This window comes from Podarcis gaigeae, assembly GCF_964106915.1.
Source record: "Podarcis gaigeae genome assembly, chromosome: 7".
In the NCBI taxonomy this organism is placed as follows: domain Eukaryota; kingdom Metazoa; phylum Chordata; class Lepidosauria; order Squamata; family Lacertidae; genus Podarcis; species Podarcis gaigeae.
In genome coordinates, this window is record NC_139683.1 from 15,077,063 (window position 1) to 15,087,937 (window position 10,875).

Consider the following 10,875-nt stretch of genomic DNA (forward strand, 5'->3'; position numbering starts at 1 on the left):
TTAGTGGAAGAGCATCTGCTTTTCATTCAAAAGGTCCCAGGTTCAAGCCCCAGCAGCTTCAGGTAAGTCTAGGTAAGTATACCTGAAGGAATGTCTCCACTCACATAATTCAGCCCGGACACAGAGGTCCAACTCCGAGGGTCTTCTGGCAGTGAAGCTGCGAGAAGTGAAGTTACAGGGAACCAGGCAGAGGACCTTCTCGGTAGTGGTGCCTGCCCTGTGGAATGCCCTCCCATCAGATGTCAAGGAAATAAACAACTATCTGACTTTTAGAAGACATCTGAAGGCAGCTCTGTTTAGGGAAGTTTTTAATGTTTGATGTTTTATCATGTTTTAATATTCTGTTGGGAGCCACCCAGAATTGCTGGAGAAACCCAGCCAGATGGGCGGGGTATAAATAATAACTTCTTCTTCTTCGACTGGGAAAGACTCCTGTCTCAAACTCTAAAGAGACACTGCCAGTTGGCAGTAAGCTGGATGGTCTAATTGTCTGACTTGGTAAAGCAGCTTGTGTGTGTGTGTTTGTGTGTGTGACCCAGGCAGAGGCAAACTCGGCCCTCCATATGTTTTGAGACTACAATTCCCATCATCCCTGACCACTGGTCCTGTTAGCTAGGGATGATGGGAGTTGTAGTCCCATAACCATCTGGAGGGCCGAGTTTGCCTATGCCTGGTGTGACCTCTCCAGATAACGGAACAACTCTTCTTTTCTTATCTCTGTGGCTGCAATCTCCTAGGTGACATGGATGCAGTTAGGCAGTCGAATGCACATACATACACTTCCATTTCCTTCCCTTTCCACGCAGTCCCGGGCGCTGGCAACCCTCACTACACCACTGGTAACCATTGACAGTCCTCTTCTCCATGAATCTGTCCAGTCCTCTTTTAAAGCCATCCTTCCTCCTGCGGGAGTAAGTTCCATAGTTCAGCTTTGCACTGCACCACCCAGCCTTCAACTTTACTGGAGGTCCGTGAATTCAAATGTTATTCGAGTGGGAGGAAAACTTGGCTCTGTCCACTTTCTCCATGCCAGGAACATGGCGATGAATTTTCATGTGGCTGGTTTTTCAAAAACGGATGGAAAACAGAACTTAAGATTGGGAAAACAAGAAACTGAAAGAAACCCAAATATTCAGATTCGCCCATCTTCTACATCTCTTCCTGTCCCACTTTGCTATCTCTACAGTATTGTTTCACTTCCCCAAGTGGTGCTCCTCACTTGCTCCTTAATTCCCTTGCCTACCCACCCATCGTTTTGTAAACCACATTTGCTGTTCTTCGATGGGCAGCAAGTTCGTCTGGGTTTCATTACCCACAAGCTATAGAGGGACATTTTGTCAGAACAGCATTTGGGCCCCCTCTTTTTGGATATTAGCGGGTAGATTTGGAAGTGAGCGGGTGCAAGGGGGGCGGGTGGGAAGAAATTCTAAATTGAAAACACATTTCAATAGAAATGAGACACTGAGCAATCCGTTTGATTTTATACAGAGCTAGGAGGAAACTTATATTAGTGGAACAGTTTCAAGGCAGGCATTAATTTCTCCGCATGGCTCTGTCGGTGCTCCTGGAGAGTAACCTGTAGTGACCTCCTAGTTTCATATTATATACATTTTTAATAGTCTCCTTCTTTTGCCCCTCAGTACCAAGTGGCAGGATGTAAACCATTTCCTTTTCTTTTTGGTAAGCTTAAATTCAGTTAAGATTAGAATGGAAGCCATTAGGGCTGTCAACTGATTTGAAGGCTGGGGGATTTTGATGGGTATTTTTTGTGTGGATTAAGACTGTAATCCTATACAGACCTACCTGGGAATGAGCCCCATTGAACTCAGTGGGACTTAACTTCTGAGTAGGCATGTATAGGATTGCACTGTTAACCCTCTGCCTTTTAGCCAATTAATCAGTTATGCTCAAATAAATGTGCATATTACAGAAAGCTCGGTCTAGCTGCCTATTTGAGACCTTGAAGTAAGTGCAGGACAGTGTACAATTTAATTGAAAAACACAACTCAGTACAAAGGCAAGGACATGTGGGTTCGTTGGTTTCAATAAGCACCTGTAACAGTACAGTTCTGTACATGTCTCCTCTGAAGTAAGTCCAATTGAGCTCAGTGGGACTTTCTCCCAAGTAAATACATACAAGACTGCAGCCTACCTCTGAGACCTTTTTGCTACCCAGGATGGGGGTCAGGAGGGTGAAAGACTACGCATGCCATCGCATCCCATCTCAAGAAGAAGAAGAAGAAGAGTTTGGATTTGATATCCCGCCTTTCACTCCCCTTCAGGAGTCTCAAAGCGGCTAACAATCTCCTTTTCCCTTCCTCCCCCACAACAAACACTCTGTGAGGTGAGTGGGGCTGAGAGACTTCAAAGAAGTGTGACTGGCCCAGGGGTCTGCAACCCGCGGCTCCGGAGCCGCATGTGGCTCTTTTACACCTTTGCCGCGGCTCCGGGGCGGATACTAGCGAGGGGAGGAGGCGCATTGTGCGCCCTGACACTCCCCACTGTGACGGGCGCTGTACTGGCTGTGATGTCGCATGGGGGCGGTGCGTGCGTTAGTCACGCACTGTCCCGACGTCACCTTCCCACCCGCTGTCAGATCGCGGCTCTGGAGATATATTTGTTTTAAATGTCGCAATGGTTTTGCGGCTCCCAGTTTTTCTTCTTCTTCGGAAATGGGTCCAAGTGGCTCTTTTTGTCTTAAAGGTTGCAGACCCCTGGACTGGCCCAAGGTCACCCAGCAGCTGCATGTGGAAGAGCGAGGAAGCGAACCCGGTTCCCCAGATTACGAGACTACCGCTCTTAACCACTACACCACACTGGCTCTCGAATAAAGTGGGTGGTATAAAAATGGGATGAATTCATCTTATTACTAGTTAAAGTAAAGGTAAAGGGACCCCTGACCATTAGGTCCAGTCGTGGTCGACTCTGGGGTTGCGGCGCTCATCTCGCTTTATTGGCCGAGGGAGCTGCCGTACAGCATGACTAAGCCACTTCTTGTGAACCAGAGTAGCACACGAAAATGCCGTTTACCTTCCCGCCGTTATTTATCTATTTGTACTAGCGTGCTTTCGAACTGCTAGGTTGGCAGGAACTAAGAAAAACAACGGGAGCTCACCCTGTCGCGGGGATTTGAACCGGCAACCTTCTGATCGACAAGCCCTAGGCTCTGTGGTTTAACCCACAGCGTCACTTATTACATTTGCATAGCCAATGGTGCACACAAATAAGAGAATACCCAAACATAAAACGTATAATAATTAACGAAACCAAAAAAAAGACAATCTCTCCCCGAAAACACACACAAAAAATCCCACTTTCCTCGCAACGGAAGCAGCACGAACACTTTATAACCCAGGTTAAACTACGCTGGGTCACAACACCCTGAGGTAAGTTGAAGAAACAATTCAAAATTACTCCCTGCAATAAACTGCTTTATGCAGCTGTATGAATTGCATAAAGTTAGATGAGAATATGCCACAGAAGAAGAAATAGAGTGGGAGAAACACGGAGATATATGTTCCTTTCGTTTCTCTCCTTTTCTTTGCTGTGGCCTCTGGGGATCTTTGGTAATATAGACTTTGAAAGTATACTAGGATGCAGACATGGCTGCTTATGTGAAACCCCCGCAGGCCATGCTTAGTGCAGCGCCTGCCAAAAGTGGGAATGTGATGCAGCATTACTGCTTGACACGCCTAAAAGAAGCACCGTATTATGACACCATTAAAATGCCATTACAGGCCAGCTGCCTGGTGCGGGACAGTGCCAAGAAAGGCAGACAGGGTCTCCATGAATTATTATTCCTTGGAAGGCTACTCCCCGTCTCCTTTTCTAGCCGCTTTTAACAATAATAAAACTAGAACCAATACACAATTGATTTTAGCATTGCATGTTAGAGAAAGAGAGACATTTGCACACATGTACAAATAACACAAAGGATGCAAGTGGTTCACAAAGGCTCATTCTAGCTTACCTGTTCATTGAATATTCATCCTCATTCGTTTGCAGGGAGATCAGGTGAGGGTGTGTTCAAAGCATTACCGTATGCTTTTCCAATGCATCTGCCCACCCCCCAACCCCTGGTCACTTATTGCAAAAAGTCTAATTGTTTGGGGAAGCAGGGTCGTTGTGCAAGACCTCCAGATCAACTCTGATTCCGAGACCTCAGTTTGCTGGTACGTGATTGAATCCTACCTGAAATCCCAGTGGGATTTCCCCCCAGACCTTATGTGCCCCATTGGCTGGATTTAATTGTGATTCCAGGAATTACCTTAAGCCTTTGTCCCACCCCAGTTCTGGTGAAATTTCAGTCGGAAAGGAAAAACGGAAATTACGAAGCAAAACTCTCGGGATGTATGCATAGGGGTGCCTGATTTTGGATCTTCTCGACAGGCAGACCTCTATAACCAGCAACCAGTGTCCTCTTGCAGAAATGTCAGGATAAAAGCTGTGCAATTTAATGGAGATAATAATAATAATAATAATAATAATAATAATAATAATAATAATTTATTTATACCCTGCCCATCTGACTGGGTTTCCCCAACCATTCTGGGTGGCTCCAACAAAAGATTAAGATACAATAGTCCTTCAGATATTAAAAGCTTCCCTAAACAGGGCTGCCTTCAGATGTCTCCTAAAAGTCTGGTACAGTCATACCTTACAGATGCTTTGGGTTGCAGGATTTCGGGTTGTGCACTGCGCTGAACCCGGAAGTACCGGAACAGGTTACTTCCGGGTTTTGGCGCTTGTGCATGCACAGAAGTGCTAAATCACGCTTTGCACATGCGCAGAAGCGCCAAATCGCAATCCGTGTGTGCGCAAACGCGGCGCTGTGGGTTGCGAATGTGCTTCCCGCATGGATCACGTTCGCAACCCGAGTGTCCACTGTAGCTGTTTTTTTCTTTGACATCTGGTGGGATGGTGTTCCACAGGGTGGGCACCACTACCAAGAAGGCCCTCTGCCCCTGTGAAAGGGCGGCTGGGACAGGAGGGGACACCACCCTCAACCATGGATTCTCCCTCTCCTTTTAGCCATTTTATCTGGCTCTTTGACATCCTCACAAATATCAAAAGGGCACTGTCCATTTCTCGCATCCCTTGCTCGTCTATGATGCTTGATGGAGCCTAGAGTGCCTTCATTTTTCACTTGCATGTCTGCCCCACCCAGACTGACACTGCTCTCACTCCCCATTGCACCTTTCAGTAAGAAATGTCAACAGCCTCAGGTCCACATGAGAGGTGATCAACCTTCAGCGCTTAGCCTAATTTCAAAATCCCTCTGCAAGCGATCACCCACTGCACCCCCCTTCCTTCGCCCCTGCAAGTTCACCCACTTAATCTTCATGGCAGAGCAGAGATTTGAACCCTGGTCTCCCAGGTCTTAGTCCCACACTCTAACCACTACACCACACTGGCTCTCCAGCATCCTGGTCTCACCGTGGGCAACAAAATTCCAGCAAGCAAGCCCTGAGCAGAACAGCAATCGTACCCTAAACCAGAGCGGAAAGAACCCAGAATAGAGCAAGATCTACACACTTGTTCCCATTGCCCTTCCCTCGTGTGTTGGCTGAACCCCTAGTTATGATGCCTCAAGAGGTCTTAGGGTGAACATGGACCAACCTGTGTCCAGCAAAGGTCCTAATCTGGCCCATGAGGGCATATTGGCCATAACTGGGTAAATACTGGGAACTGCAGTATTAGAAGCAAATTCAGCAGTAATTGTTATACACCTTGAACTAGTGTGCCCATTGATGGTCCTGCGCTAGCAACTGGGATAGTAAGCAGCACCGATAATTAGGCTTCAAGGGACCAGCACCCTCACATCTGCTGTGCTAATATGGAATATGACTGACTTGGCATCCTTCCAGTTGCTAACTAGAGTCAAGGTCATTTCATGTGGTTTCAGCTGCACTGTAGCAAGCGCCCTTCATCACCTGCCGGGGAGGAAGGGCCCTTTGATTGGCACCTCATTGATCACCATAACTCAACCCCTTAATTCATAAAAATGCTTCTCCTCAATTGCAGCCCATTAAGCCCTACTAGGAAATAATTGAGCCTCCTTTCTGTTTTTGTCTGGAATGAATTTGCTTTGATCAGTAAACCCAGCTCTGTGGCGTACCTGATTTAAGCTTTTTTCACGGATACGAGGGATGGATAATGTGAGCTTCCTTGTTGCTGTCAGGAACATTTTCCAGCCAGTGAGTTGTGTCTGCAAGTTGTTACCTGCCGGTGATAGCTCTTGATTTGCTGCGGGGAAGAACAGGGGTTTGGCAGGGTGCCCTACAAGGAAAGAAGAAGCTGCCATTTGGAGAGTGTGCGGAACGGCAGATCTACAGTACATGCTGCCTTTAGATCTATGTGCTACCTTTCTCCCAAGGAACTCGGGGCAGAATTTTGGCTCCCAACAACCCTGTAAGGTAGGTTAGGGCTCAGTCAGACAGGACTCACCTTCCAACTGAATGCTTATGTATACATAACTGGATAGCTCAGTCGGTAGAGCACGAGACTCTTAATCTCAGGGGCTGTGGGTTCAAGCTCCACGTTGGACACTGCGGGGGGGGGGGGTAGACTAGATTAGCCTTGGGGGTTACTTCCAACTCTACAATTCTATGATTTTATGAGTTTTATTTTAGATTCAGTGGAGACTGAGGACTTTGCCCCCCTCTATTTAGTCCTGAAATAAGCTACTAGGAATCTTATTCAGGCACTTCTCAGGCTTCAGTAGGAATTTCACGTGCTTCCGCAGCATCTCTTCCCAACCATAATGCCAAGAAACCTGTTAGGAGTCATTTAAAAAAATAAAAAGAAAGCTGGATTTCTCAGGAGCCTGCACTGACCACTCCATTCTAGACTTCTTGAATTCCTTTTTTAAAATAGTTTTTTATATTTTTTTCAAATTTACACATTTCATTAGTTTTACACTTGATTTGACATTTCCAAATTTTGACTTCCTTCCCCCTCTTTCTGCGGTTACTTAAATTAATTTATTAATATCTTCTGCATATCCAAGTTTATTTAACTTGCTCATTTATTTATCTACTGTAAATATATACTCTTATAAAACTGCAGGTTATTACATTAATCCTGCTAATGTTTTTATCTGTTTACAATGTGTCTGTAAATATTCAATAAACCATTTCAATTCTTTTATTAAAAGTTTGTTATCTTGATTTCTTATTCTTCCGGTAAGTTTTCCCATTTCTGCATATTCCTTAAGCTTTTGTATCCAATCTTCTTTTTCTGGGACTTCTGCTTCTTTCCACTTTTGGGCAAGTAACATTCTTCCTGCTGTAGTAGCATACATAAATAAATTTCTATACAATTTACGTAGTTCTACTACAGAACTACCTAGACTTAGACAGGTCACCAGGTGTGATGTTTTGCTTAGTGATGATTTTGAGAAATCATGGCTCTACATCGTGGCTGCAAATGCACAGCATTTTATCCTAGAATCAGTGGAGACCCAGCATTTGGTATTTTTCTACATAGTCCACAGCCAGTCTAGATACATTGCATAATAAAGGTAATGGTAAAGGCAAAGGACCCCTGGATGGTTAGGCCCAGTGAAAGGCGACTATGGGGTGTGGCGCTCATCTTACTTTCAGGGCAAGGGAACCAGCATTTGCCTGCAGACAGTTTTCCGGGTCTTGTGGCCAGCATGACTAAACCCCTCCTGGCGCAACAGGACACTGTGACAGAAGCCTCTTTGGTTTCATTCTGAAAGTAAAAGCTCATTGCACACTGAAAACAAATGTAGGGGGACCAAATAAATTGTGGGAGGGGAGGGGTATGTACACTTGCCCAATGACTTGTAGGTGGGTGTATACTAAGATCACAATCACAGCGTCTTTTTTCATTCACCCAGGGAATGCGCAAAGATGAAAATTTTTGGTTTAACCCAATTTCAATCTCCAGCCTTTATTGGCATACAGTGGTACCTCGGGTTAAGAACTTAATTAGTTCTGGAGGTCCGTTCTTAACCTGAAACTGTTCTTAACCTGAGGTGCCACTTCAGCTAATGGGGCCCCCCATTGCTACCACATGATTTCTGTTCTCATCCTGAAGTAAAGTTCTTAACCTGAGGTACTATTTCTGGGTTAGTGGAGTCTGTAACCTGAAGCGTCTGTAACCCGAGGTACCACTGTATAGACAAAGTTCTGAAAGGTGCAGTGCAATAAAATCGCTCAGCAAAATCTAGCAATCAAAATACTGTTGCATAACATTCACAGATCCTCACTGTGTGTTGAAGAAACCTGGCTACCATCTTCATCTTGTCCCCATCCTGGGTAAGCATTAGGAAGGCTAGCTTACATCCATGGATAAACTAACCACGGGAAGGGTTTCCAAACAATTAACAACACTCACCCTTGTGGATTGGCAGGATCTGGAATCAATCTAGATTGAAAGCAGCATGTTGAGCTTGAGAATGAATGATTCCTGGTAGAGAGAGAAAAAACTACGTTTTTTGGGTACTACAAATGGGTTAGGGTGTAAGCAGTCTGAGTGATTTGCTCAGATCTAGCCTGTGGCCTTTAAAGCTGGATAGAGATCGGAACGAGTGTTTTCTATATTGGAGCCTGACATTTGAATCACTGCACCGCATTGGCAGGATCTGCCAGAACCAAATTGCAAATTGTTGCAACAGCAACCCACCTGGTGGGAAGCAAGCATCGTGACTTCACCCCCATCTCTCAGCTGTTTCTGGTGGCCAGCAAAGAGAAGGATGGGGTGGGAGGGAGAAATAAGGAAAAAGTTGCCAGGTTACCTTGCACTCTGCCAGTGTGAACCCAAGAGCCCTGTCCCTCTGTTCCTCCACCTCAGGGACTCCCTTAAGATAGAAACATAGAATTGTAGAGTTGAAAGGGACCTTGAGGATCATCCAGACCAGCCCCCTGCAATGCAGGATGATGCAGCTGTCCCAGACAGGGATCGAACCTGCAACCTTGGCATAATCAGCACCACGCTCTAACCAACTGAACTACCTCTCTGCTCTTCAACCACCCTTTAACATAAACCAGGAGAAAAGCAATGACAAACCTAGACAGCATCTTAAAAAGCAGACACATCACCTTGCCAACAAAGGTCCATATAGTTAAAGCTATGGTTTTCCCAGTAGTAATGTATGGAAGTGAGAGCTGGACCATAAAGAAGGCTGATCACCGAAGAATTGATGCTTTTGGATTATGGTGCTGGAGGAGACTTTTGAGAGTCCCATGGACTGCAAGAAGATCAAACCTCTCCATTCCGAAGGAAATCAGCCCTGAGTGCTCACTAGAAGGACAGGTCGTGAAGCTGAGGCTCCAATACTTTGGCCACCTCATGAGAATAGAAGACTCCCTGGAAAAGACCCTGATGTTGGGAAAGATTGAGGGCACAAGGAGAAGGGGACAACAGAGGACAAGGTGGTTGGACAGTGTTCTCGAAGCTACCAGCATGAGTTTGACGAAACTGTGGGAGGCAGTGGAAGACAGGAGTGCCTGGCGTGCTCTGGTCCATGGGGTCACCAAGAGTCGGACACGACTAAACAACAACAATCCTCATTTGTGACAGTGGGCTTATTTATCTACATTTATTTGTTGCCCTGCACTTTCCAGGCACATGCCTGCGATTAAAAGCTCAGTGTTTGGGGGTTCTTTGCCCTAGAGCTTTCCCCCACGAAAACCTGCTCTTCAGTGCTCAGTCGGAGCAAACGTCAATTCAGGTCTTCCTTGGATTGCTGTTTGCTCCAGTTGAGCTTTAAAGCACACACCCGGAAAGAGCAGGAGAAAATTAAGTGTGGATAAGCCCAACGGCTGGCTAAAGCGAGCATCTTTTTGTTGCTTTGCTACATCTCAGCCAGATGCGAAGGCAAGTGAAGTTGTCCAGACATCCCAATTTTCATGGAAACAGCATGGAGTTTGAATAAACACTGAGCATTTACCCCAGGATATGATCCGAATTTGACATTCAATACAATAACAAAACATTTTGTTAGAGCGTAATTCCCCCACCCCAAACCTTAAAGGCATTGTTCCTTATCCAGGATTATAACATCAAGTTGTGCAGTCCACCTTCCAAGACATGAAGTTTATATTTTTTATTTATTTACAGTATTCTCATCCTGCTTTTCAACTGTATGGTCCCTGAGGCAGCATGCAACTCATCAAATCACTGGCTGCAGGGACCATGTCTCAGGGTTTTTTAAAAAATGTAATCATGTTGGTCCATAGAAAACATCAGGTGGGGTGGGGAGAACTCGAAAATCTGCAGTTGAGCAATACACTTATTAGAACCAATTAAAAGGTCACAGAATTGTGGCAAGTTTTAAAGTTCACCAAATCTTCTAATCAGGTGGCAGAGAGGGATGCAGGGGAAAATGGCAGAAATTACCCTGGATGTTGTAGCTATAAGGCCAGCTTGCGTGTTAAGACTCCAAGACCTCAAGGGACCAGCAGTCAGGTTGTTGTGGCTTTCCAATCACGCCCACCCACAACAGCATTGAGGTCGGTCTGGATGATCCCACTGCAATGTGTGCTCTCTGGGAAGAAGACATGATTTGTAGACTTGACTCCAAGATTACAAATGGATAAGTCTCTGTTGGGTGTGGAAGGTATAATAATAATAATAATAATAATAATAATAATAATAATAATAATAATATTTATACCCTGCCCTCCCCGGCCAAAGCCGGGCTCAGGCCAGCTAACACCGGATATAAATACAGTAAAAATATTAAGAACAAAACAAAAACAAAAAAACAAAAACCCCAACAAACAATTGATTAAAATATAAGTTAGAGTACAGCATAAAATGCAGCCTCGTTTTAGTGGTAGCCTATAGATCAAAGCGGGAAGTGGGTGGCACTGTGGGTTAAACCACAGAGCCTAGGACTTGCTG

General features: G+C 45.3%; 1 long non-coding RNA gene across 1 annotated transcript; it reads left to right on the forward strand.

The window, feature by feature from the left end:
- Nucleotides 1-6,293: 6,293 nt before the first annotated feature.
- On the forward strand, nt 6,294-9,137 carry LOC310849350. Its single transcript, XR_014566886.1, has 3 exons — nt 6,294-6,416; nt 8,229-8,285; nt 8,821-9,137. It is a non-coding gene; the product is annotated as an uncharacterized lncRNA (long non-coding RNA).
- Nucleotides 9,138-10,875: the final 1,738 nt, after the last annotated feature.